This window comes from Mauremys reevesii, linkage group 3, assembly GCF_016161935.1.
Source record: "Mauremys reevesii isolate NIE-2019 linkage group 3, ASM1616193v1, whole genome shotgun sequence".
In the NCBI taxonomy this organism is placed as follows: Eukaryota; Metazoa; Chordata; order Testudines; family Geoemydidae; genus Mauremys; species Mauremys reevesii.
Genome location: NC_052625.1, coordinates 169,348,113 through 169,374,026, shown reverse-complemented (window position 1 = coordinate 169,374,026; position 25,914 = coordinate 169,348,113). Strand labels below are relative to the sequence as shown.

Below are 25,914 nucleotides of genomic sequence, written 5' to 3'. Positions count from 1 at the left end.
TGATTTATTTTTCTTTGATTATAACTTTTTGCAACTAAGCACTATATAAGTATTACTAGGCAATGAGGCAAAGAGAAGCTTTACAGCATGTTATAAAACTATACATCAAAGTTCTAGCCAGTGGTCAGACTCAATGTCCAATGTTTGCTTTGTGATATACTGCTAACTTGTATTACATTAACACCAAATGCAAGCCAAAGGTACTTTTACAGTCGATAAGAAAACTTGATAGATACATTTGACTGTGTTGCGAGGTAGGTCAGATTTGGCTTCTAATTTCACTTTAAGATATGGAAAAAACTTAAGAGGAAAGGGGAAATAGTGTAACCACTACAATACAGTACATGTTATGTTTTTAACAAATAATATCTATGCTATAGTGTGAGCCATAACTGTGTATTTATGTCCAAAGTAAACTCAGCAAAATGTTTGTTTAAAAAAAACTGTGAATAAAAAAATTAAACTTCAAAAATATATTTCTTAATCATTTTACCAGTGGAAAACCTGAAGGCAACAATTTGTGGGGTACAGAAATATATATCAAGAATGTGCATTGTTTTCAAATGGATATGTGGATGGGGAAAGTAAGACATATACCTAAGAGACCAAAGAGATATATTTTTGAATTTATTCCAGCTCTAGGGACCTAGTAAGCACCAAATACACTTTCTGTGGGTGCCAGATACTGAAGGCGCCATGGGCTTTCAAAACTTGGCACAGTGTGTCTGGACCCTAATGCTGATCTACAGTAAAATTTCCACCACACTGTCCCCATGGAATAGAATGTCCAAGTCTGCAGAGCATTCATGACAATGCATAAAAAGTGAAATCCATTAATGAGGGAAATGAGCATGGGGAGGGAGTCAATTCATGTTAACACAGGAAATGACTTTTCAGAGGCTGCCTGATAATTCTATTGCAGTTAATCAGCCCTAAATGGTAAATAGAGGAGTTCATGATCAGGGCTGGATTAATGCAGGGACTTTAGGGGCTTCAGCCGAGGGCCCCAGGCTAAGGGCTGCCCAGCACAGGAGGGCTCAGGCAGGCTGCTTGTATGCCATGGCCCCACGCCGCTCCCGGAAGCGCCAGCTGCTGGCACGTCTCTGTGGCCCCTGGCAGGGGGCAGGAGGGAAGGTGGCTCCGCACGCTTCCCCCACCCCAGTACTATCCCTGCAGCTCCCCAATCGGCCAGGAACTGGCCAATGGGAACTGCAGGGGCAGTGCTTGTGGTCATGGGCAGCACACGGAGACGCGTTGTCCTCCTCCCCTCGGGCACACAGAGATGTGCCAGCAGCCAGCACCTTCTGTGAGCGTCGTGGAGCCATGGCATGCAGGCAGGCAGGCTGCCTGAGCCCTGCTGCACCGCCTGTGGTAAGTGCCTCCCAGCCAAAGCCTGCACCCCAACCCCCCGCCCCAGATCAGAATCTCCTCCTGCATCAAATTCCCTCCCAGATCCTGCACGCCCTCCTGCACTCCAACCCCTTGCCCCAGGGCAGAATCCACTCCTGCACCAAACTCCCTCCCAGAGGCTGCGCCCCGATCAGAATCCACTTCTTCATCAAACTCCCTCCCAGAGCCCGCACCCCACACCCTCTCCTGCACCCCAACACTCTGCCCCAGTCTGGAGCCCCCTCCTGCACCCAAACTTCCTCCCAGACCCCACACCTCCTCCTGTATCCCATCCCCCTTCCCCAGAGCAGAATCCACTCCTGCACCCAAACTCCCTCCCAGAAAGAAACTAATATAGCAGCTGTTCTACAGTAAGAAGGAGGCTATTTTGAATTAACTATATTCTACATATTTTAAGACTGAAATGTAACCATAGGATGGCTTTATGTTAATTAAAAGGCAAGTTTAGTATAGTGTTAATAGCCCCGAGGCCAAATTGTGATCATTTTGTTTTAAATTAGGAAAAAGACTTGTATACAGGGGCCCCACAAAATCTAATAGCCCCAGGCCCACAGGAGACTTAATTTGGCCCTGTGCATGATTATAGTATTTAGATTCAGCCATGAGGCTTGTATCTAGCATGCATAACTTTGTGGTACCTGGGACTGAGCCTAAGAGACTGTATGTGCACTACCATAAACAAATAATAAATAATACTAAGATGAGCTATTGATTCTTTGCCACAATTAATTACTACTAAAGCTCATCTTTTTATTACTGTTATCCTATTCTCTTTGTAGTTCTGATCAGTGCTGTACTTTCTTACTTGCTTTTCCCTCCTCTCTCTCCAAGAGTAGTAGGTATCACTGATAGTTTTCTGTGTACATTTTCCTATTGTTGCTATTGTTACAGTGGGAATTTGAGGACTTCAGTAACTCAGACATAGGTTAGGGGTTTGTTACAGGAGTAGGTGGGTGAGATTCTGTGGCCTGCGTTGTGCAGGAGGTCAGACTAGATGATCATAATGGTCCCTTCTGACCTTAAAGACTATGAGTCTAATAGAGACCCCATACAAAATCAGGGCCAAGTAGTGCTAGGCACCATAGATACACATAGTAAGAGACAGACTCTGCCCCTAAGAGTTTACAACCGTAGACATATGTGACCGTGGGGAAGTCCCTTATTCTTTCTTTGTCTCAGTGCCCCCATCTATAATATGTCTACAGTTGTAAACTCATTGTAGATGGGACACTGGGACACAGAAAGAATCAGGGAGTTGCCCATGGTCACATATGAAGTCGGTGGCAGAGCACAAAATTGAACCAGATCTTCTGAGCCCTATTCACAAGACCATTGTTCCTTTCTTCCTGTCCAATCTGGTTTTCTTTTCTTAAATGAACACACTACTGTGAGCAAAGTGCATTTGGATGTATGCAAAGTACACGTAGGTTTGAAACGGACAGTTAATGCAAATGCTGTACAGGAATTAGTTTGAATTGCAGCACGCGACTTTGTCTGTGGAATTGATTCAGTGTTTATATGGAGCTTTACATCTTCAGTACATTTGTATAATAATACCCCAGTGAGGGAGATATGTTAGTATTATCCTTGTTTTACAGATTAAGAACCCGAGTTACCAAGAGCTTAAGTTACTTGCCCAAAGCTACACAGTGTGTCAGACAGTGAATGCAGATTAAAACTCAGGCCTGGTTCCAAGGCCCATGCTTAGTCCTCTAGACCAAGCTGCCTATATGGCTGTAAAAGTACCTCACCTTCCCAGGCATCATGTAGATTCTGTTTCCAAAACTTGACCTGACTGTTGATAGGGCCTTAAGATAGTGCACATCATCTAGGGTCTGAGGAACCTGGGTATCTTATGCCATAGCACAAAATGATAGCATTAAGTCACTTCTTCATCCTGGTTTAGCTGTTTTCAGCAGCTGTATTGGTTAATCCTGCCTCCCTCAAATGTGAAACGTGTATCTGTGATCAGTTTGTCTGCTATTTGATGTGAGAGAACTACTTGAAGATCTTCAGGAGGTTTCAGTTTCTTCTGCTCCCTCTTACTTAGACTTGCTGAATATAGCATTTTCTTCAAAGGCATGCTTAGCAACCAGAGAACTGCCTCTGCCAGCAATATCCTCCTTTCACCTCATGTCTTGTCCCTTGGAGGCTAGCTAGCTAGTGTTGGTACCCAACAGGAGGAGAAAATCAAAATACTGTAATGATGGCAATGAAATTCAGGCCTCAGATTAAGGCATCTCAGTACTGGCTAGGCATCTGAAGTCTTAGTAATAGACTCCATTTGAAATCAACAAGGTGGACACACACACACAATACCCAAGAGGGATTGGAATGGCTCATTTCTGAACATAAATTCAATCTAGTTAGCATTACTGAAACCTGGTGGGATGATCCCCAAGCTTAGAATGTTAAAATTAATGGTTGCAACCTATTTAGGAAGGATTGAGTGGGCAAAAGGGGAGGGCTCTCTCTCTGTCAAAAATGGCATTACCTGTTTCTGAATCGCTGATGGTTAAGAATGAAATTATCTTGAAAGCATATGGGTCAATATCCTAACAGATAAAGCACAAGATAGGGTGTTGGTGTCTACCACAGACCACCAAATCACACTAGGGTACAGGATGACCTGTCTATAAAGTGTAGGGGAAAAAAGCTCTGCGATCATGGGGAACATCAATTTGGGTGACCTATGCTGGAGACCTCTTGCTCCTGTCACTAAAACATCCTTGAACTTTCTAAATATTATAGATGATGAATTCCTAGCTCAAAAAGTTGCATCCAACACAGGGGAATTCGATATTAGCTCTTGTCTTGACAGATAAAAAGGAACTGATCACAGAACTAAAAGTTAATGATCATTTAGGTACAAGTGATTATGGCTTGATCACATTTATAATATGAAAACACAGTCAAGTCCAGACCAGTAATATGTATACTTGGTGCCTTAAAAGGGCCAATTTCACAAAGCTGAAAACAATTATGAGCCAAAACACCTGAGAGGAAGAATTTAATCAGAAAATCCAATGAAGTGGGTATTCACCTACGAAAGCTCATGCTCCAAAACGTCTGTTAGTCTATAAGGTGCCACAGGACTCTTTTTGCTGCTTTTACAGATCCAGACTAACACGGCTACCCCTCTGATACAATCAGAAAAATGTGAGTAATAACTGGAAATTTGTTAAGAACATTTTATTAGATGCTGTGATGGACTGCTGGGCAACAGTAGCTGTACCAGCATGCTGATCACTGGACCACCAATTAAATCAGCCCAAAGTTAACCAGAGGGGCAAAGCTGTGCCTGACTGATAGATTGGGGACAGACTGAAGAGATACAAGGCTAACTAATCCATTACCCTAGAAAGTTGAAAGGCACAGGGGAAAAGTGTTTGGGGGAGGCAGGCTTTTGTGAGTCAAAGCCAGAATCAGGAGAGATTTCTCAGGGAGAAGATATGGGCTGTCTTCCCCCCTCCTTGGCAGAGTGAGATAGGAAGTGTATGCTATTGTAAATACTGAGCAGCAAAAGATTGTAAGGGTGGTGGGGAGAACACTATAAATAAATTACATAAGGTGTTTGACAAGGAGAAGGTCTCTGTGGGGTCTGAGGCTAGAAAAGAGACAGGAGTTGAATGCAGCCCTGTCACAGATGACCTAAAAGTCACAATCCAGAAAGAAGCCCATAGTGGTTTAAAAACTGGCCTTGTTTAGAGAGGAAGTGATGGCATCTATAAAAAAAACCCACCATAACAAATGGAAGAAAGGGGAGTTGATAATAATGAATATAAATCAGAAGTTAGGAATTGTAGAACACTGATAGGGGAAGCAAAGGAACATATGGAGAAATCTCTCTGACCAGCAGAGTTAAGGACAATAAGTAAGCATTTTAAAGTATATTAGAAACAAACAAACAAACCAAAAATCCTAACAATGGCATTGGTCCATTACTAAATAGAAATTGTAGAATTATCAATAATAATGCAGAAAAGGTATAAGTGTTCAATAAATATTTGTGGGAAAAAGATGATGTGATATGACTTTTCACTGTACTAGTATCTCAGGAGGCTGTTAAACAGCAACTAATAAAGTTAAACATTTTTAAATAAGCAAGTCTGGATAACTTGCATCCAAGAGTTTGAAAACAGCTGGCCAGAGCTCATTAGACTGTTGATCTTCAATAAATCTTGGAAGACCGGGGAAGTTCCAGAAGACTGGGGAATTTCCAGAAGACTGGAGAAAAAGCTAGTGCTGTGCCAATATTTTAAAAGGTTAAATGGGGTGAATTATAGGTCTGTTTATTATAGGTCTGTTAGCCTGATGTTGATCCCAGGCAAGATAATGAAGTGGCTGATATGGGATTTGTTAATAAAGACTTATAGGAGGATAATATAATAATTACATATCAACATGGGTGTTTGGAAAATAGCTCTTGACAAACTAACCTGATATCTTTTTTGATGAGTTTACAAGTTTGGTTGATAAAGGTAATAATATGTGTGTAATATACTTGGACTTTTGTAAGGCATTTGACTTGGTGCCATGTGACATTTTAATTAAAAATCTAGAACAATATAAAATTAACATGGCACACATTATATGGATTAAAAGGTGGCTAGCTGATCAATCTTAAAATGTAATTGTAAATGGGGAATCATCACTGAATGGTTGTTTCTAGTGGGATCCTGCAGAGATCATTTCTTGGCCCTATGCTAGTTAACATTTTAACAATGATCTGGAAGAAAACATAAAATTATCAATGGTAAAGTTTGCAGATGACACAAAAATTGGAGAGTGATAAATAATGAGGAAAGGTCACTGATTCAAAGCAATTTGGATTGCTTGGTAAACTGGGTGCAAGCGAACAATATGCATTGTAATACAGTTAAATGTACCTATCTAGGAACAGAAAATGTAGGCAATATTTATAGAATGGGGGACTCTATCCTGGAAAGCAGTGATTCTGAAAAAGATTTGAGGGTGGATAATCAGATGAACATGAGCTCCTAGTCCAACATCATGGCCAAAACGGTTAATGTGATCTTTGAATACATAGGCAGGGGAATCTTGAGTAAGAGTAGAGAGGTTATTTTACCTATGTGTTGGCACTGATGCAACCACTGCTGAAATGCTGTGTCGAGTTTTGGTATCCACAATTCAAGAAGGATGTTGATGAATTAGACAGGGTTCAGAGAAGCACCAGGAGAATAATTAAAGGATTAGAAAACATGCTTTGTAGTTGTAGACTCAAGGAGCTCAATCTATTTAACGTAACAAAGAGAAGGTTTTGGGGTGATTTGATCAGTCTACAAATACCTGCATGGGGAACAAATGACTGATAATGGACTCTTCAATATAACAGACAAAGATATAATACGATCCAATGGCTGGAAGTTGAAGTTGAACAAATTCAGACTGGAAATGCATACATTTTTGACAGTGAGGAATAATTTACCAAGGGTTGTGGTCTAGTCTCCATCACTTTTATGATGGGGTCAATTCTCCATCAATTTTAAAACCAAGATTGGATGTTTTTTCTAAAAGATATGCTCTACGAACTGTTTTGGGGAAGTTCTATGGCCTGTGTTATACAGAAGGTCAGACTAGATTATCACAATGATCCCTTCTGGCCTTGGAACTATGAATAAACCTGAGGGTATGTCTACACTACCCACCAGATCGGTGGGTAGTGATCAGTTTATTGGGGATTGATATATCGCGTCTCATCTAGACGCGATATATCGATCCACGAACGTGCTCCCATCGACTCCAGAACTCCACCAGAGCGAGTGGAGGTAGCGGAGTCGACAGGGGGAGCTGCGACCGTCGATCCCGCGCCATGAGGATGGGAGGTAAGTCAAAATAAGATACTTTGACTTCAGCTACGCTATTCCCGTAGCTGACGTTGTGTATCTTACATCGATCCCGCCCCCTAGTGTAGACCAGGCCTGATGCACTGTTAAGTGCCTTGGCCAGATTCCATGAACTACTCTGTGAAGGAGCTTAGGCATACGTGGCATGACGTTCAAAAGGTGTATATAAAGAGAACCCATTCCTCCAGCAAAAGGTGCCTCGATTGCAGAGCTGCAGGACTACACTCCTATGGAATGCGGCCTCTGATATTCCAGAGGTAATCATGACCTTTTTTAATACATCTGCTAACCCTAAAGAGGAGGAAGAAGACATTAAGGTAAACTCAAACCTTTGAGGTGAAGAGAATTGTGAGATAATTCATTAGGGGGGCAGAATTTTAAGGTATTTAGACTACTAGACACCTCTTGGGATTTTCAAACGTGCCTAGGTGCCTAACTCCCATTTGGATCTGCATCTTTAAGTGCAGAAATACCTTTTAAAATCTGACCCTACGTATTTAAATCCTTCTCAAGATACAACTTAGTTATAGGGTTAAATAACTTGCACTCTGTCTTTCAGAGAACTGTCACTGCAGATCCTGACTCTAGGAGTCCTATGCCTTTGCACCTTGAGTATCTGAGCCATCTTAAATGTCAGTACACGTGGGGTGAATGCACATTGACCCACAGATCCAAACCTCCCAGTGGTAGCTGTAAAAGATCTTACCATTGATTCCCATTGTTCCCATTTTTCTGCCTGCACTGCAAGTCACAGGACATCCTTACAATCCAACTCAGATGCCTTTTTAAGGTAATTTTTTCATCTTTTCTTTCTAAAAAGACTTTTGCACAGGCTGGTGTGTACCATTGAGGATGATTCCTCATCATGGACTGACCAAGACTGGTAAGTACAACAACTTTGCTATTAACACTCTTGGGGGCAGATTCCAAAACCCTTAACTTTCAATGAAGAGCAATTTACACCATGAGTTGCTGCCACCGAAATAACGAGGAGTCCAGTGGCACCTTAAAGACTAACAGATTTATTTGGGCATAAGCTTTCATGGGTAAAAAACCCACTTCTTCAGATGCAACGAAGCGTATGCCCAAATAAATCTGTTAGTCTTTAAGGTGCCACTGGACTCCTCGTTGTTTTTGTGCATACAAACTAACATGGCTACCCCCTGATATTTGCCACTGAAATGAGTCTGAGTGAGGATCTCTCAGTCTGGCCCTTGGTGATTACCTACCAAGCTATTAATGAAGAGGAAGTTTCATTAATTAACTTTTTAAGAGAAGCATATTCACCACCAGGTTGGTTTTCTTGGAGAAGGAAATTATAGTTATGGATTTTTGTAGGAGAAATTAGTAGAAAAAGGATTCCAGGGACAGTTATGATTGGGGAGGAATCTTGGATGGATAATTTCATATTGAAAAGTGGGAAAGAGGAAGAAAGGCGGGAGGTGGTTATTTTTAATTTTTTAAATAAGCTTTGGAATGATTTGAAAATAAAAGCTGGCAGGTTGGGTTTGAGTTTTATTTTACCTGATTCAATCAACTGTAGAAAATAATACCCTCCACTTGTCTTTTGCCTGGCAATTTATATCTCAAAGGTTTTAATTGTATTAATTAAAATATGTTCTACCTGTTTTATTGTTTAGGTTAATGAAGGCTGGTAATTATATAACCCAACATGACATTCCAGTCTCATGTCATGCATGTTTTTCTTAAATCAATATTAATGTCCATGTCTGTAGCATTTTATGGTCTCGGTGTCACAAAAAATATGAAACCCAACATTGGAAAAAATCTTTCTTGAGCTACATTTCCCCTCCATCTGCTGTAGTTAGATCCGTCACAGAATGCTAACCCTAGTACCCACAACACTAGCCCTTGTCTTTTCATTCTGCTAATTTAGGTCTGTCACATGGCTGCATGAAATTCAGTAAACCAGAAGGCTAAAAAGCAGATCAGCTGAGGTGGGTATGAGGTGTAGACTTCTGAAAATATAACCCCGTCACTTACCTATATGATCTCTCTAGAAGATGTGTGAGTTTTGCAAAGGGATTTAAGATTTTAATTTAGGTTGGCATCTTTAGCTGTGCAACAGAAATATAACAAGCTGATTCTTTGTGTCTGACAACATTGCACTTGTGATGGTCAGTAATGGAAAAAAGCATGGCAAACCCCAGATGGTGTTGTGTTAAAACACCTTGGAGCTTTTCAGACAAGGGTCTACAGTATGGGTGGGCAGACTATGACCTGGGGGCCACATCTGGGCCTCCACATGTTTCAATCCAATCCTCAAGCTCCTGCCGGGAAGTGGGGTCCAGGGCTTGCCCCGCTCCAGCTGGGGAGCAGGGTCAGGGTCTTGCCCCACTCCACATGGCTCCCAGAAGCAGTGGAATGTCCTCCCTCCAGCTCCTATGCATAGAGACAGCCAGGGGGCTCCACACGCTGCCCCCATCCCAAGCGCTGCCCCTGCAACTCCCATTGGCCGGGAACTGCAGTCAATGAGAGCTGCAGGGGCAGCACTTGTAGACAGGGCAGCGTGCAGAGCCGCCTGGCCGTGCCTCCACGTAGGAGCTGGAGGAGGAACATGCCGCTGTTTCTGGGAGCTGCTTGAGGTAAGAGCTGCCTGGAGCCTGACCCCCTCTCGCACTCCAACCCCCTACCCCAGCCCTGATTCCCCTTCTGCCCTCTGAACCCCTCGATCCCAGAGCAGAGTACCCTCTGGCACCCCCAACCCCTCATCCCCAGCCCCATCCCAGAGCCCACACCCCCAGATGGAGCCCTCCTGCCCCCCCCCCATGTCCAATTTTGTGAGCATTCATGGCCCACCATACAATTTCTATAACCAGATGTGGCCCTTAGGCCAAAAAGTTTGCCCACCCCTGGTCTACAGCTTTCAAATTGGAAGACGAACAGAAAGAGTAAGGAATTGTTTATTTTAACTTGCACTTTGGCTCCTGGCACTGGAGCAGACACCTCAGAGGCCAGCACTGTCAAATCTTGTCACCCTTATCCTGTGCCTACTCCTATATGTATGTACAAGGAAAATGCGTTTGATTCACCTCTGTCAGTTCCAGAATTATGAAGCATGAAGAGGGACAAAATGCTGACATGTTAATGTAGGTTGTACATTTAGGTACCTGAAATACAAAAGAGCAGCCTACAACTGCTGTAAGTCTGTCTGATATGCGGTAAATGTCTAATATTTAGATACACCAGCTAACAACTGTGCTTAGCAGCAGTTTTGTATGAATTCTCTTGCCCATTTGTTACACAGGTGTTAACTTGTATCTCCCTGGAAACACAAGTTTGAGAATTTTACCTCACAAATAGAGGAGATAATACCTGTTAAGCTGGATCCTGGCACAGGGGGCTTATAAGGCTGAGAGGAGACTTTTGGTGAGAAACTGCCTTAGACAAGGATTGTAGCCTGTTAAGTTTAATCACTAGGATGTGTGTTGTACTTTTATTTTATTTCCATTTCTATTCTATTTCCTTGCTTCATATCACTTGAATCTCTGTTCTTTATTAATAAGCTCATTCTTGGGTTTACTATGAATTCCTTGACAGTGCAATATATTAAAGCATGCATCCTCAGCTGAGCTAACAGGCTGACGTGAGCACTATCTCTCTGACACACTGTTTAGCAGCAGCAAATCTGTCTCTTGCTGAGGCCAAGGGGTTAACAAGGTGACTCACAGTTCTGGATGTCCCAAGAAAGCACCACACGGTGGACACATTTCCTCCCATTTCTCACCTGAAATGTGTCTTTATGCTAGGAATGTGTCTGATAATAAGGGTTTTCTGAGCCCATTGTATTCACTCATTTATTTTTCAGGGCTTGATCTGGCTATGTACAGAGGCCCAGATCCTCACAAATATTTAGGTATGTAACTCCCAGTAATGTCAATAGGAGTTTGGTTGCATAAATACTTGTGAGCATCTGGGACTGAGTGCCTCTGGGAGATGCTATGTGGGAGTTTAAGATTCCAAGTTACTCACCTAGTACCTTGCAGAACTGGGCCCAAAGTAACTTGGTTCTCCTGCATATGATCTTCATTCAGAGGTGCCAGATTTTGCACTGCTCCATGTGTGACATGAGCATAAATATCAACTTATGGTCAATACAAGGAGTGGTGGACATAGGCATGAAACTGTATGAAACTTGGCAGCTATGGAGCCTGGGTGCATGCTGGAGGGTGTTAGGATAGATGGGTGAGTGTTTGGAAGGTGGTAGTGTCTGGGATCACAGGCATCAACTTTCTGATTTCCCCAGGGATGCTTGACCCCCGCGTCACCCCAGGCCCAGCCCCAGCCTCACCCCTTCCCCCAAGAACTCACCACTGCCCCAACTCTACCCATCCCTGCTCTGCAAATATCAGCTGCTCTGAAATATCAGCTGCTGTTTGGGCAAATAACCTTAATCAGTGCTAATATGTTGGAAAAGTGCAGCTGCAATGCAGTAGCTTCTCAGCAGCAGCTGGAAACCCTCATGACCTCAGTGGTAGGCTTCCAATACATTTATCAATCTATTGTATTATCCTCAGTTTCCTTCCGGTGCAAGGATGCTGATCCTGGAAGTGTGTAAATACACTGGTTGCCCAAGGTCTCCAACATTACCCCCAGTTCTATTGAAAATAAAAGGTTGGTTAGTGGGTCAGCCTCTCCCACTGAGGTAACCTTTCACAAGGCAGAACTGGGACCTGTTTCCTAATTCACATAGGGTGATATTCTCCCCTGTGCAGAGGGGCAGCACAAAGTCTATTCACCTCTTAAGTCTGTGTGAATCATAGCTCATACCTATGTGTGCAGTAACACACTGGAACATGGTGTAATTGTTGTACCTGAAGAGAAGCTCAGTGAACACAGCATTGCTTAAAATCATCATGTACGTAACAAGCATGATGAGCCAGAGGGATCTTACGTGATCTGGTTGGTACAGTCACAAAACTTGTAGTGGGAAGGGGAGTCAAGCATATATATCTAGGGGAGACAACACTCCATATATGAAAAGTGTGGTAAGGTTTATAAAAAAAATAAAATAACTCCTAAGTGTCTGAGTTTTTGCATTAGTTATTGGGTTTCAGTCTGAACGTGAGATATACACCATTGAACAATATCAGGAAGGAGATTAGTTCATGATGTCAAGTGACAAGAATTATTTTTGGCAGGCTTTTATGCATCTGCTTATGTTATATGGAAGCATCTTTCAGTGAGCTGGGAATAAATTGCAACACAAATAATGTAAAGGATCCGGATTAGACAAAAACCAGGAAATTAAAAATTTGGCTCAAAACTCTAACCATATCCACATCCTATTATCTTAAGTTATTGCAGGGGACTTTCAATGGCATATTATTATTTATTTTAATGGCATCAGAAAGTATGTTTGGTGTCCCCTAGTACAGATGAAAGGTAAGATACCTGCCTACAAGTAACGTTCCAGTCCAGCAAAGCACTTAAGTACATGCATAACTTTAAACACAGACAGGAGCAGTGCCATTGATTTCAAGGGCTTAAAGTAATAGACATATGTACGTGTTTTTCTGGACTAGGGCCTAATATCAGATATGACACAATAAAGGTTGTAAAAGATAGTGGGTAGTGGAGAGGTAGGGAAGATGAGGCAACATCACTAAGAGGATATTGCTACTGAGACACCATATTGTGCAGCATGATGGAGCTAAAAAAATTATATCAGCAGATAGAATTAATAAGTAGCTATCATGGAGGAAGTGAGTCTTCAGGAGGGATTTAAGAGAGGGGAATATAGTAGCTTTGAAAATCAACTTCGGAAGGGCCTTCCAGGGGAAAGGAACAGCATCATAGGCTGTCGTGGGAGAAGCAGACAAACCAGGGTAGTGCCAATTGTGGAGCTGAGTGGGTGATAAGAGAGAAGGCCAGCAGGATACATGATAGTAATGGTATCATTCTAAAATATCTAGACATCATTAATGGGTCAGCAGGTTTCTGAAAACAAAATCATTGTAGTCTTGCGCATAGCACTGTGCACTGTCTTGATAGGAGTTACGTTAGCTCTTGCAGTAGGGTGCCATCTAGGTAAGTAACATACATTCACTTCATTAGGAGGAGGCTGAGGCTCAGGGTACGTCTACACTACGGGACTATTCCGAATTTGCATAAAAACTTTTTTTAAAAAGATTTTTTAAAAAAATCGCGCGAGGCGCCACACTACACACATGGTGGTGTGTCGTCCATGGTCCGAGGATAGCGATTTCTGGGGAGCGCACTGTAGCTATAGCTCCGTATCCCTATCCCATAGTTCCCAGCCCCCCCGCCCCCCCATTTCCATTTGTTTTTGATCAGTGCAGTGCTGATGGGGCAATAATCATTCATCGGGTGGGTGGTTCTGTAAAAATGTCCTTCCTCCTTCCTCTCCTCGCAACGCAACGCAGACATTTTTTTTTTTTTTTTCCTGGCTGGATTGGATGCCAGCCATAGCATGCATGGCAATTTTGCTTTTTTTTTTTGTTTTTGTGTATTATGTGTACTAGATGCCGCGCTGACGATTCAGCAGCGCTAGCAGCATGCTTTTGCTTTTTTTTGCTTTTAGCAGAGATGATTAGCCATACTACTGTATACACCACCATACCATATACCATAAATAATAAGATGGGCATAGATACCAGTCCTTGCACTGTTCCATTTGCTGCCATCATAGCTGCCCCCTCTGTGCCAGGGTCAAAAAAAAAAAAAAAAGAATTGGAAATGATCAATCCCCCCTCCCTCCTTCTTAAAATCTAAATCAGTTCTGCCTAGAGCCCTGGCTAGTGGCAAGGTACTTGTCTGTAATAAGAGAGAGAGTAGAAGAGCTCTGCTGAGCTGAGATCCTGCAGAGAGAATGAGCTGGCTGATATGGCTGCTATGGGGTGCTCAGCACACAACCCACCCTGTTGATTCCCTTCCTCCCTCTCTTCCTCTGCCTTACTGGGCTATTGTCCCCTTGTCCCCCCCTGTGTGAAATAATGAAGTGATATGCAGGTGAGATATAGTGTGAAGAGTGAGGAGAGAGAGTGGAGAAGCTGCTATGATATGATAGTCAGGACAGGAGAGAGGAGAGGAGGGGGGAGTGAGAGCAGCTAGCTGCACTCTTGCTAGTTGAATTTTTTTTTTTTTTCTTACACATGAAGGGATGGGGCTGGCTGCCCCTGAGCTGTTTTATTATGACATATACTGGTTATCAGCCATAAAAAAATACCCAAGGGAAACCTTGAGACCCAGATCGATGGATTGACCGTCCCAAGCACAGTCCTTTGTGCCCAGCCATTTGCACTGCCCCTGATGCCATGAGGACTGATGATGATGATGTGACATAGCCAGCCAGTAGCATCAGCCAGCCAGGGTGTTGGGAGGTTTGAGTGCTGCACCATCTGCAGCATTGCATCATTGCATAATTCAGTTCAGATAAGATAGAGAGGAAAGTTTGAGAGTTTCCTTCCTTTCTGGGTGGGGGGGGGGGGATGTGAGGGGCTTGCCAAGCCATGCTGACACTGTGTGTTTGACCTGTGTGTGTTTTGAGAAGCATTTGAATGAAAATAAAATATGCACTTTAGCAGGAAGGCTGAAGGAACTGTGGTCCTCCAGTCCATGAGCCGCTTTGATTTTTTCTTTTGCTTCGCGTTGGCTTGCTTGTCACGCTGCGCTTGCTGCTATGGCGCCTGTGCGTCTGGATTTTGATTTTTAAAAATTTTTTCTGTTTTTCGCTGCATGTAATGAACGGATTTGTGGAGCTGATTTGCCTCATCACCGCATGATCCTATGGCTTTTTTTTTTTTTTTTTTTTTTTTTTGCATTGATTTCGCATCGATGCATCCAGCCCATGCTGGGGCAAGCTCAAAATGCTCAAAAGGGCAAAAATTCTCCCCTCCACTGACACCTTCATCCGAGTTCAGATTGACGGCGTCCGGTCACTGGTGCACTGTGAGGATAGCTCGAGCCGGCCATGGCATAGCCCCCAGCGCCCATATATCCTAATCCGATATGTTAATACTAATACGACGCGTTACTCCTCGGAGGAGGAGGAGTACTAAAAAGCCTAAAAAAGAAAAAAAAAATGCGAGCGGTAAAAAAATATATTTGGTGTTCTGTTGTGGACGTTTTAAGCGTTAAAACGGTTTAACGCCTATCGGCCTCAATGTCTAAGTACTTCAATATGGATTTTAGTAGGAAACAGGAAAAAGTTAGAGATGAGTCAGATCTGAAGCTCTGATTACTAGTTTCAACTTTGGAGACTTGGATAAAATTGGACCCAGATCCAAATCAGAGCAAAATCAAAAACACCAGGCTTTTGCCAAGCTCTTACGTAAATACATTCTCAACTGGCCTAAGTCGGAGTAGCCTAAAAGATCTGGCTTGAAGACTTTTGTATTTGTTTTTTGTAGAAAGGGGGGAATGGTACCACAGAGGTGGCTGTCCTCGCTACCAATCTGGGAGTGGGTAGATCTACGGACGCTATCTGGCACAAATTTAAGACATTTCTCCAATGCTGTGGACACCTTGGGCTCGCAGACACAGCCAACACACTCAAAGGATGTTTCCTTCTATTTTTATATAACATACAGGTCAGGATATAGGCAAAATGTTGACATTAAAGTAATGAAAAATGGAGGTGATTAAACGGGGGCCTGTGGAGAACCCATTTTGCACTTTGATTTCAGGAAGCCATTTTCTCTCCCCATTGATATATTCACAGAGGGCTAAATCCCATATTTTATCCACAAAGCTATCTGTTATGTCATGTAATCTCAAACATCATCTTTTATAGAATGTATCATCCACCAGCAATAGAGGCTATGTAAATAGATTAGGCCCTTTGTTAATTCTCTCGTCACCCCCACTTACCTTCTCCTTGATTCTGTCACGTTCAGATAAATGGGAGATCACTTACATGTCTTTCAGAAGAAGTTTTGCAAGTAGCACATTTGTGTACTGAATATCTAACCTAAAGTTTTAAGGGAAGTTTGCAGAACAAGTTGCCTGTATAAAATTTTATTTTTTATACTTTAGGGTAATATAGTTGGTAAAATTTGAGGATCCATAGTAGTATATTTGTATGAATACTGGAGGATCCTCTAAGGGCAAATCTACACTACAAAATTAAGTCAATCTAAGTTATGTCAACATACATCCACCACAGTAATGAAATTGCTTTTGCAAGTCCACACTACGCTTCTCGTGTTGACGGTGTGCATCTTTACTAGGAGCATGTGCAGGGATTTAACTGTCAGTGTGGGGCATTGTGGGACAGCTTTTGAAAGGCAGCAACAGCCAATGTAAGCAACACTGTCTACCATCACACTGTGTTGAGCTAACTACATCAACCTAAGCGCTACTCCTCTCATGGAGGTGGAATTATTAAGTCCATGTGGTGGGCAAGTTACATTGGTGGGAGCTGCGTTTTAGGGTAGATGCTAATGGTTAGGTTGACTTAAGCTGCCTTTTGTCAACCTTACTGTAGTGTAGACCAGGGCTAACTATTTTTGGATAAGTGCAGTCCAAACTTATTGGAAGCACAAGCTGGCCATGAAGCAAGGTCACTCAACACTTCCAGGATCTGCATCCTTGAACCAGAAGGAAACTGAGGATAATACAGTAGTTTGATAAATGCATCCAAAGCCTACTACTGAGCCATGAGGGTGTCCAGCTGCTGCTGAGAAGCTACTGCATTGCAGCTGCACTTTTCCAACCTTATCTAATGCTTAGCACCCATTCAGGTTACATACCGAAAGAGCGGTTGACACTTGAATCATTCCACTCCGCAGCAACAGGTTAGTTTGTTTTCTGACCACTAATGAGAACAAATATGTGCAGGGCAGAGGTCACTTGTAACCATTAGATTTTAAATGTAAATTGGCCACAATGCCGGGGTTATAGGCCACTGAAGATGAATGAGCCCTGATTTAGCAGGAGGGGCATTGGAAATGTAAGCAAAAGACGAATCGCTCCCTAGGAAAGCAGACCTGTCCAGCGGGGCAGCTGAACAAAGGCGCATAAAGAAGATAAATACGCCGAAGCAGAGGGCTGCAGCGCGGGGCCCCGAGCGCCGCTCTTTGTGTGTGCACAGTGCGTGTAGGTGGCTCACACAAAGGAATTCCCAGCCCCTTTTCCAGCCAAACCTCTGACCCGCCCGCGAAGCGAGCGATCGTGCCGGCTCGGCTGGTGGCCGTTCAGCCATTTGCATGGCGCGCAGCGCACCCGGCGCTCCCGCCTCGCGCACACACTCCCGGAGCCGGGCAGTGGCGCGCGCGCAGGCAGCTCCAGCCGGGCGCAGCCGTGCAGCTCCCCGGTTGTGTGCACACGGGGACGGAGTGGGAGCGGCAGCGGCACCTAACCCACCGGCGCTGCCACAGAGCCGCTCCCCGCCCTGCCAGCGGCTAGCTCCAGAGCAAAGGGGCCGCAGCAGAGAGCGGGCTGCCGTACAGAGTCCCCAGGCATTTGCAAATCCGACCCCCGCCCCCAAGCCGTGGCCGGAGCAGGACACCGCAGGGAAGGCGAAGGGATGTCTCCTGCCACGGCCTGGCTCTCGGCTGGCCCGCCGCGCTGTCTGGCTCACTAAAGCGAGGAGCGGTTGGGACTGACCCGCGCAGGGCCTCAGGAAGCGCCTTATCCCGCCGCTCAGGGCTGAAACTGACCAGATCCGCTGGGGCCGGATCCAGGCAGGGGGCCCCCAGGGCACTGGACACGCGGAACCAACCCTCCCGAAGAGCCGAGGCGCTGACGTGACACTGTCCCCGCTGCCCAGAGGTAAGCGCTTGGCTCGCCCTGTGTTGCACAGCCCCACCATGCAAAGGCGTCCAGTTCCCAGTCCATGGCAGCTGCCCCGTTCAGGTGTAGAGCCCAAGCGGTCCTTGCTGGCGAGTCAAACCTAATGGTTGTACTAGGGAATGGAAATGCATCCCCACGGGGCTGGGTTTGGCAGCTCCCCGGCCCTTTTTCTTTCCCCCAGTCCAGCGGATTTCTTGAAGCTGGATGGAGAACTTAATTCCCCGCGAAATGTTAATGATGCACTTGCTCGAAGGATCTCAAGTAGGAGTAAATTGTTCACCGAGTGTGAATTAAAGCATGTCCTCTATGGCTGCTGTGCAGGATCCTCTGAGACTTTCTATTTAAAACATCCATCACAATGCAACAGTTAATTAAGAAACAACCTTGTGAATTTGTTCCTAAATTTGTTTTTTTAAAGTACCCGACAACAAGCTAAATGTGTTTATTAATGGCGATTTGGAACTCTGTCAGTTTTAATCATGCTTTTCCCTTCTGTCAATCCTGATTAATCCAGTTCACTGCCTACCCCGTATAGTTCGGCCGCAGCAGCACTGAGCATGCTCCCATATGGAGAGGCATATTTTCTTGTCTCTTCTCCTGCTCTCACATAGTAAGCCACATTAAGATCCGCCCCCCCCACACTCACTTTTTCTTTTTGCCTTTACTCCTGCTGACCTATTAGAAATCTGAAAGACTCCGCACCTTTACAGTCATGTTTAAGCCTGTTTAACAGCAGCATAACAGTAGATTCCGTCATTCATTTTTATTGAACACTTGCCCAACCTACTAAAATCACATGAATGGTACAAGCCTTCAGTATGCATACACGATACTTAACATCATGGCAGGTAACGCCTCAGGAAGAATTCTACAGAATTTAATAGAGTTGAAACCAATAGGGTTTTATAAATCTTACTCTAAAAACCTATAGAACAGAACAAAAAGCAATAAACTTTATTAAATTATAAATTAAATTAATATTAGGAGTTTTTAAAACTACCAAAAGGTTATGATTTTAACTTAATTCAGTAGGGCTTTCCACAGTGGCATGCAAAGGCAATAATATAGATCAATGTATATATCCTTTTCTCTGTCTCATCTGTCTACAAAGCTAAAGAACTCTTGCTATTTCACAAATTGACAATGTCCCAAAAGAAATAAGTGAAATATTTACTGTGAGTAACAAAATCTTCATTGGCATTTATTAAGACATATTTATTCCATGGTTTAGGTGGCCAGCATATCCCTCTTCCTACCAGTAAAATTCTTCCAGTTCTTTCCTTGCCTTCTCTGTGCCCCTCTGTGCATTTATTCATTCTTTAATTAGGAAATCCTAATGCATGTCAATTGGCTCCTCCAGCTATCCAATACTAATGGTGTCCTATGATGGGAAGCCCTCATAAGACCAAGGGTATTGGGACCTCATCTTGCCAGCCCTTTCTGATGTAAGTAAATGATCCTACTGTGAATAGTGCCACTGAAGGCAATGATTACACTCGTGAGTTAATGGGTACAGTTGGTGGAACTGGGTCTTGGCATTGTGAAAAGATGGGTTCCTTTAACAAACGCTTTCCTTCTGCAAGTGTATTATTCACGTGACTTTCCCTTATAAAAACAACAACAAAAAACAAATAAAAATAGCCATTTTTTCTACAATCCAAAACCTTTTAAGCTTTTAATGTAGATAGATTTAAAACTTGCATAAACATTAGGTCACAAGTATTTGGCAGGCATATTTAATGAAAGCCATTAACAATCCCTATAATAAAATAAGATTATAGTGTTTAAAACTGTCCTAGGTTTATAGAGAAAGGGATCCAGTTAAAGTAGAGAGCCCAAATCCATGAAAGCTGTTGAGCATGCTCAGTGGAGTATCTAACATTCTGGTCCTGTTGCATTCAGAAAGAAGATGGGTGAGGTAATTTTTCGTTGGGCCAACTTCTGTTGGTGAGCGAGACAAGATTTCAGGCTTGCACAGAACTCTTCTGCAGGCCTGGGAAAGGTACTTATTAGAGCATCACAGCTAAATACAAGGGAGAACAGATTGTTTAGCATAAGGAGTTAACACATAAGAGACCTTTCAAGGTGAAGTGGGTCGTTAACACCTCTGCAGTCACAGGACAAAGGAGGGTTAGTGGGTTATAGATCATTGTAATGAGCCTTAAACCCAGTGTCTTTATTGAGTTCATGATTTTTAGTGTCTAACGAAGTTATGAATTTAAGCTCCAAGGCTTGTCTTTTGCAGTAGGGCATTTCATTAGTGGTAGCTGGCTCCTAAGAATTGGGATAAGAGGCCAAGACTGGGGCCGGTCCTACTCCCATAGAAGTCAGTGGATTTTTTTTTTCATATAGAGCACCATCAAGCTATTTTTTTTCTTATGATATTGAATCAGAAACTGATTCATGCTGTCATGTCATTTATGCCTATGGAGATTCTGCAGCTGTGCAATCAAGGAAGCTATTTCTTTTCAATGAACAGAAATGTATATACCTAGATCCATCAGCTAATTTTTCATTATTTTTTTTTTTTTAGTCTGATTAGCCATATTGGAACATCACAGTTCCTATGTGTTTTTTTTTTTTTTTTAGTACCATCAACACCCATGTTTAGGGTTCCCTGCATCAATTTTGATCACAATTTGTTCTTGTCAGAGAACAAACATCCCTAATTCTCTTTTTTGAAAAATAATTATTTTCACAGTCCATGGTGCATTTTTTCCTTAGTTCTGATAGTTAGAAACAGAAAATCAAAATGCCAGTTCAAAAATGACTTACAAACAGTGTAATGACAAGACCAGCATTTAGCTTTGGCACAAGCAGAGCAACAGGTGTGGGGAAGAGGCTAACATTAGAAATGTAAATGCTGCTTTTTGTCACTTTACGGTGCATGAAAAAGATGTGAAAATGTTTTTAATAACTTAAATCGAAGAAAATTTGCAACACATAAGGCAACGTCTGCCCTTGCACAACTCCCATTGACGTGCATATCTGAGAGCAGAATTTGGTTCTAGTGCTTAATTTAAAGAGACAATAGCAAGGGGCAAATTTTCACTGTTGGCCTAGTTGTCACATGTATATAAAACTCTCCTATATATGGGACTACAATTAAGCATTTTTGTATCTACCAGATGTCTCATTGTGACTGACCAATTCAAAATAGACTTTTTATGCACCAATCCTACAAAGACATAAGGAAATGTGTAACTTTACACATGTGAGTAGTTCAGCTCTATTGAAGTTAAAAGTACTGTGCATGTGTGCAAAGTTATACGTGTTTATCTTTGCAGGATTAGATCCTTAGTAATTTTTTTGTAGACATAATGGATGATCCTGCAGTCCTTTCTCAGGCCTTACTGAGGAATGGTCCCTGGATATTATGGATAGTTTTGCCTTTGTAAGGACTACAGGATGGGGCCAGTATAATATGGTAATTACCAAACAATTATTGTAGAAAAGTCTTGTCCAAATATCTTATACAACATACACATAACTTTATACGTTATATATTCAAAATTATCATACCCTAATGATCACAATTAAGTTTATAACATTACCCATCAGTACAAAGCACATAACTAATATTGCACAAACCGTAAAAAAAAAATGCTGTAGAGTTACAAATTTTGCCTCTGTGAGAAACAAAAGGACAGTCATGTGTTAGTTTTTTGGGTGTGACATTCCACAAGCTAATAGTTTTAGCCAAAGGGACAGCATCTGTCAAGCCTTTCACAAAGAAACATGCCACATACAGCAACTTCCCCTCATATATACACACATACTTTGTGCAAGCAATTTCTATTCTTTTATGTTGACTCACACATGGTGATTAGTCACAAAGAACATTATCAATATTATTTTACAAATACAAATCTATGTATTTTCAGATTAGTTTAACCTATGTATTGGTGGTTTCTGCTCACCAAATCCTCCAGGGCGTGTCTCAAATCCACATCATGTAGCTGACTGCTAGACTTTGCATTTGGATTCATGAAATAGGTAAAACTTCTGGAACCTGATGGGTTCTTGAACCATTTCAGGATATCAGACAAGCAATTCTAGCAAAGGTCTGAAATGAAGTTGCTCAATAAATTGCCTTGAGCGTTGTCTTCCTCCATTGTGCCCTCCCCTCGCTCCACCCAGTGGAACAACGAGGATTAACCATTGGCGCTAAACTATTCCTCTTTTTGTGATCTGTATTATTAATATGGAGGATACTAAAAACTGAGGGCCAACTCTCTGGCATTAAGAGAGCATAAAGCAGTATAACTATTTTCAACAATAGCTCTCAATCACTCAAAGTAACAATTTGTTCCAAACCTACCAGAATGTTCACACTTTGGTCCAGTGGTTCTCAACCTTTCCAGACTACTGTACCCCTTTTAGGAGTCTGATGTGTCTTGCGTACCCCAAGTTTCACCTCACTTAAAAACACTTGCTTACAAAATCAGACACAGAAATATAGAAGTGTTCCAGCACACTATTACTGAAAAATTGTGTACTTTCTCATTTTACCATCTAATTATAATATAAATTGGAATATAAATATTGTACTCAATTTCAGCTTATAGTATATAGAACAATATAAAACAAGTCATTGTATGAAATTTTAGTTTGTGCCAACTTCACTAGTGCTTTTTATGTATCCTGTTGTAAAACTAGGCAAATATCTAGATGAGTTGATGTACTCCCTGGAAGACCTCTGTGTAGCCCCAGGGGTATGTGTCCCCTTGGTTAAGAACCACTGCTTTAGTTCCGCAGCCAGACAGAATTCTTCACTAGGGTGTTATGGAAACTCACTGGATACACGAGTCATTTGGGATATTCTACCAAAGTCAGACTAGCTCTCAGAGGGGACTGTCTGAAAGCCATAACTTCCTCTGCTTTAAGGAAGTGCTAAGAGTAGGAAAGGGGAGTGACTGCTATGTACCCACAGTCTATGTATAAGTTTGTTGCATGTTTGGGTCCAAACCAGGGATGATTCCAGGGTAGCTCTGAATGACATTAAATCCCTTGAAAATACATTAAATAGAAGATCACCAAGATAATGAATCTTAACAACAACTAGCTCTTACATGGCAATTCATCAGTAGATGTCAAAGTGCTTTACCGCAGAGGTCAGTGTCATTATCTCCATTTTTACAGCTGGGGAAACTGAGACAGAAAGAGGGGAAGCCCAAGGTCCCCATGTTTCCTGAGTCACTATCTAGTGCTCTAGCCACTAGACAACACTGCCTCTTGATAACCCCTGGACTGGATTTGACAGAAAGTTCATTAGCTCAGCTAGGAATCAAAAGAGATGGTCTGTACACCACTAGATAAAGAGAGAACTTTTCAGTTAGTTCATCCAGAAGTGACTGGCTTGATATAGGAATTACGGAGTGAAATTCTATGGCCTATGTCATGCAGGGTTCAGATTAGATGATCACAGTGGTCTCTTCTGACCTTTAAACGTATATATTCATGAGTCTTCGGTGCTGTCAATCTGGCTTCTTGCATGAAAATTGAATATGTGTTTTTTTTTTTAATCTGGTAAGCAGTTAAATAAGTAGCAGTAAATCATAATCTAAACAGGGATTAAAATCATTTAAAAAGAAAAATAAGAGGCAATATAGACAAAATACCCTTTTCTCGACCATCCATATTCAGCATATTGAATTCCCATTAAAGTCAGTGGGAATGATCCTCATCAAGGTCCAGCTACTCAAAGGTATTTCTGCATCTAACTCTAGGTGCCTAAATACCTTTGAGGAGCTGGGCCCAAGTACTCACAGGATCAGACCCTGTAAATATTAGTGTTTTCATGGAAGACTCTATTTTCCACCTCAGCCCAGCTATGACTGTCTTCTTAGTATGTGGTAAATTTTCACTGTAATGCAAACAACATAGATTTCAGTACAATGTTTATGATGTTTTTTCCTCCACTCCTGCAGTTGTGTTGGCCAGATGGACTAGGCTCATATTTTGTTAAATCTCACTTATATAGTTGCTGTTGAATACAGTCCCATCTCCTGTTGAGAGCAGAGCTGACAGCCTGCAGGTTTTTCTGACACCATTGAATTTGGCCATCAAACTGCCTCTGACTTCACCATGTGTTGCTGTTCTGAGGTCAACAAATGTGATTTTTTTCCCCATCCTAGCACAAGATGTGATGGGCCAGACCCTCAGCTGGTGTAAATCAGCATAACTCCCCTGAAGTCAATGGAGTGATGCCAATGTACTGCAGCTTTGGATCTGGCCCAGCGTCTTCAGGTCTCCCTGCAGCTGGGGAGTGCAGTGGACAAGAACAATAAACCGTTAAGCTGCTCTGGCGCTATTTTTTCTTAAAAGTTGCATACACATTATGCACGTTGTTGTTTTTACCACCTGTGGGTTCGGCCAAAGGAAACTGAAGAGCGTTTTGGAAAGCACAATGCTGCAAAGTCAGCAGAAAGAAAAATCCAAATAAAGCAAATGACCCAATAGTGTCTTGAACATTAAAGAATTACAAAAATAACAGACCTTCCCCACCCCCGATCAGAAAGACACTTCTGGCTGTTGGGAATGTAATTGAAGTGCTATGTCAGAAGCAAATTATTACTTTAATTTAGCTTTGTACATTAAGGAATTTTATATATATAGTATTTCCCATTTATGTCTTTTAAAAAGTGTTGACTTTTCCTGTATATTTTTTTGTTTGTTTAATACATTGATACTCAGACCTCAGTGGTTCAAGAGCCAAATTAGCAATCAACATTATCCAAAAGAGTGACAGTAGTATGAATTTGTATATATAATTTTCACAGCAAAATGACTGACCAAGTATTATTATTTTATCAACTACAATTGGTTAATAACATACTAAAAGCATCCTGCTTGGTTAATGACTTAGACTGGTTAATAATGAAATCACACAGTGTTTTAATATCGTGTGCTGCTAAGAGCCACTAGAGACACATTAAAGAGCCACTGGGAGCTCGCGAGCAGCAGTCTGAGTATTACTGGTTTAGTACATATATAACAAAATAAAGTTATGCCCTGTGTTCATAAGGCAAGAAAAAATGGACAGATTGTAGCATTTCATATTGGTAAATTTCCTTATTTTTATTGTTTGTTTGTATTACAGTAGGACCTATAGGACTCAATTAGGATCAGAACACTATTGTGCTAGACACTGAACAAACACATAAGAAGTCATGATCCTTGGCCTAGATATGAGGCTCCTAATAGTGCAAAATGTACTACATGCTGGGAGACTATGTATATTCCCACGCATAGAATACCTTCCCATAGCGAGATATTAAATACAGATCTAGAATTTCTAAGGCTCAGGATGACGAGTAAACTCAGGGGTTCTGTTAGTCATAAGTTTTTTTTCTATACATGGTAATTAATTTTCCAAGTGTGAGATTGGTCCCTTAGGCCCAGATTCACCTCTGAACTAGAACTAAGGCTAACACAGGTATTTGAGAGCAGTTGGCTTTAAGGGGCTAGTTAGGCACCCAGTGCAATTAGGCCAGCTTAATTTGCACCCCTTTTGCAATGGCCCCTATAAATGCCTTAACCACTGCCCAGTTTACCTATGGCCTACCTAAGAATGTGTCCTGCACTAATGCCTCCTGTGGAGGTGTGTTGAGGCAACACACTGAAACAACTGAAGACAGTTGGAAGTTTTTCAAAGTTTTTCTTGTGCCTTATTAAGGGCACAAGAGCAACCTATCCCACTGCATAGGAAAGATAGGAAGTATGGCCATTAGCAATTATCTTTGAAAAGTCATGGAAGACAGGAGACATTCCAGAAGAATGGAAAATGGCACTATATTTGCCCATCTATAAAAAGGGAAATAAGGACAACCCGGGGAATTACAGACTTCTGTACCCGGAA

The 25,914-nt window shown here is 42.2% G+C and overlaps 1 protein-coding gene across 6 annotated transcripts in view; it reads left to right on the top strand.

Moving 5' to 3' along the window:
* Window positions 1–17,066: 17,066 nt before the first annotated feature.
* Window positions 17,067–25,914, top strand: part of KBTBD11 (kelch repeat and BTB domain containing 11) — a 28,780-nt gene continuing 19,932 nt past the window's right edge. For 3 of the 6 annotated variants that reach the window (XR_005596605.1, XM_039531779.1, XM_039531781.1), the window contains exon 1: window positions 17,367–18,032. The gene's annotated coding sequence lies outside the window, so the exon portion shown is untranslated. The other 3 variants (XM_039531780.1, XM_039531782.1, XM_039531783.1) reach the window with 3 other exon arrangements.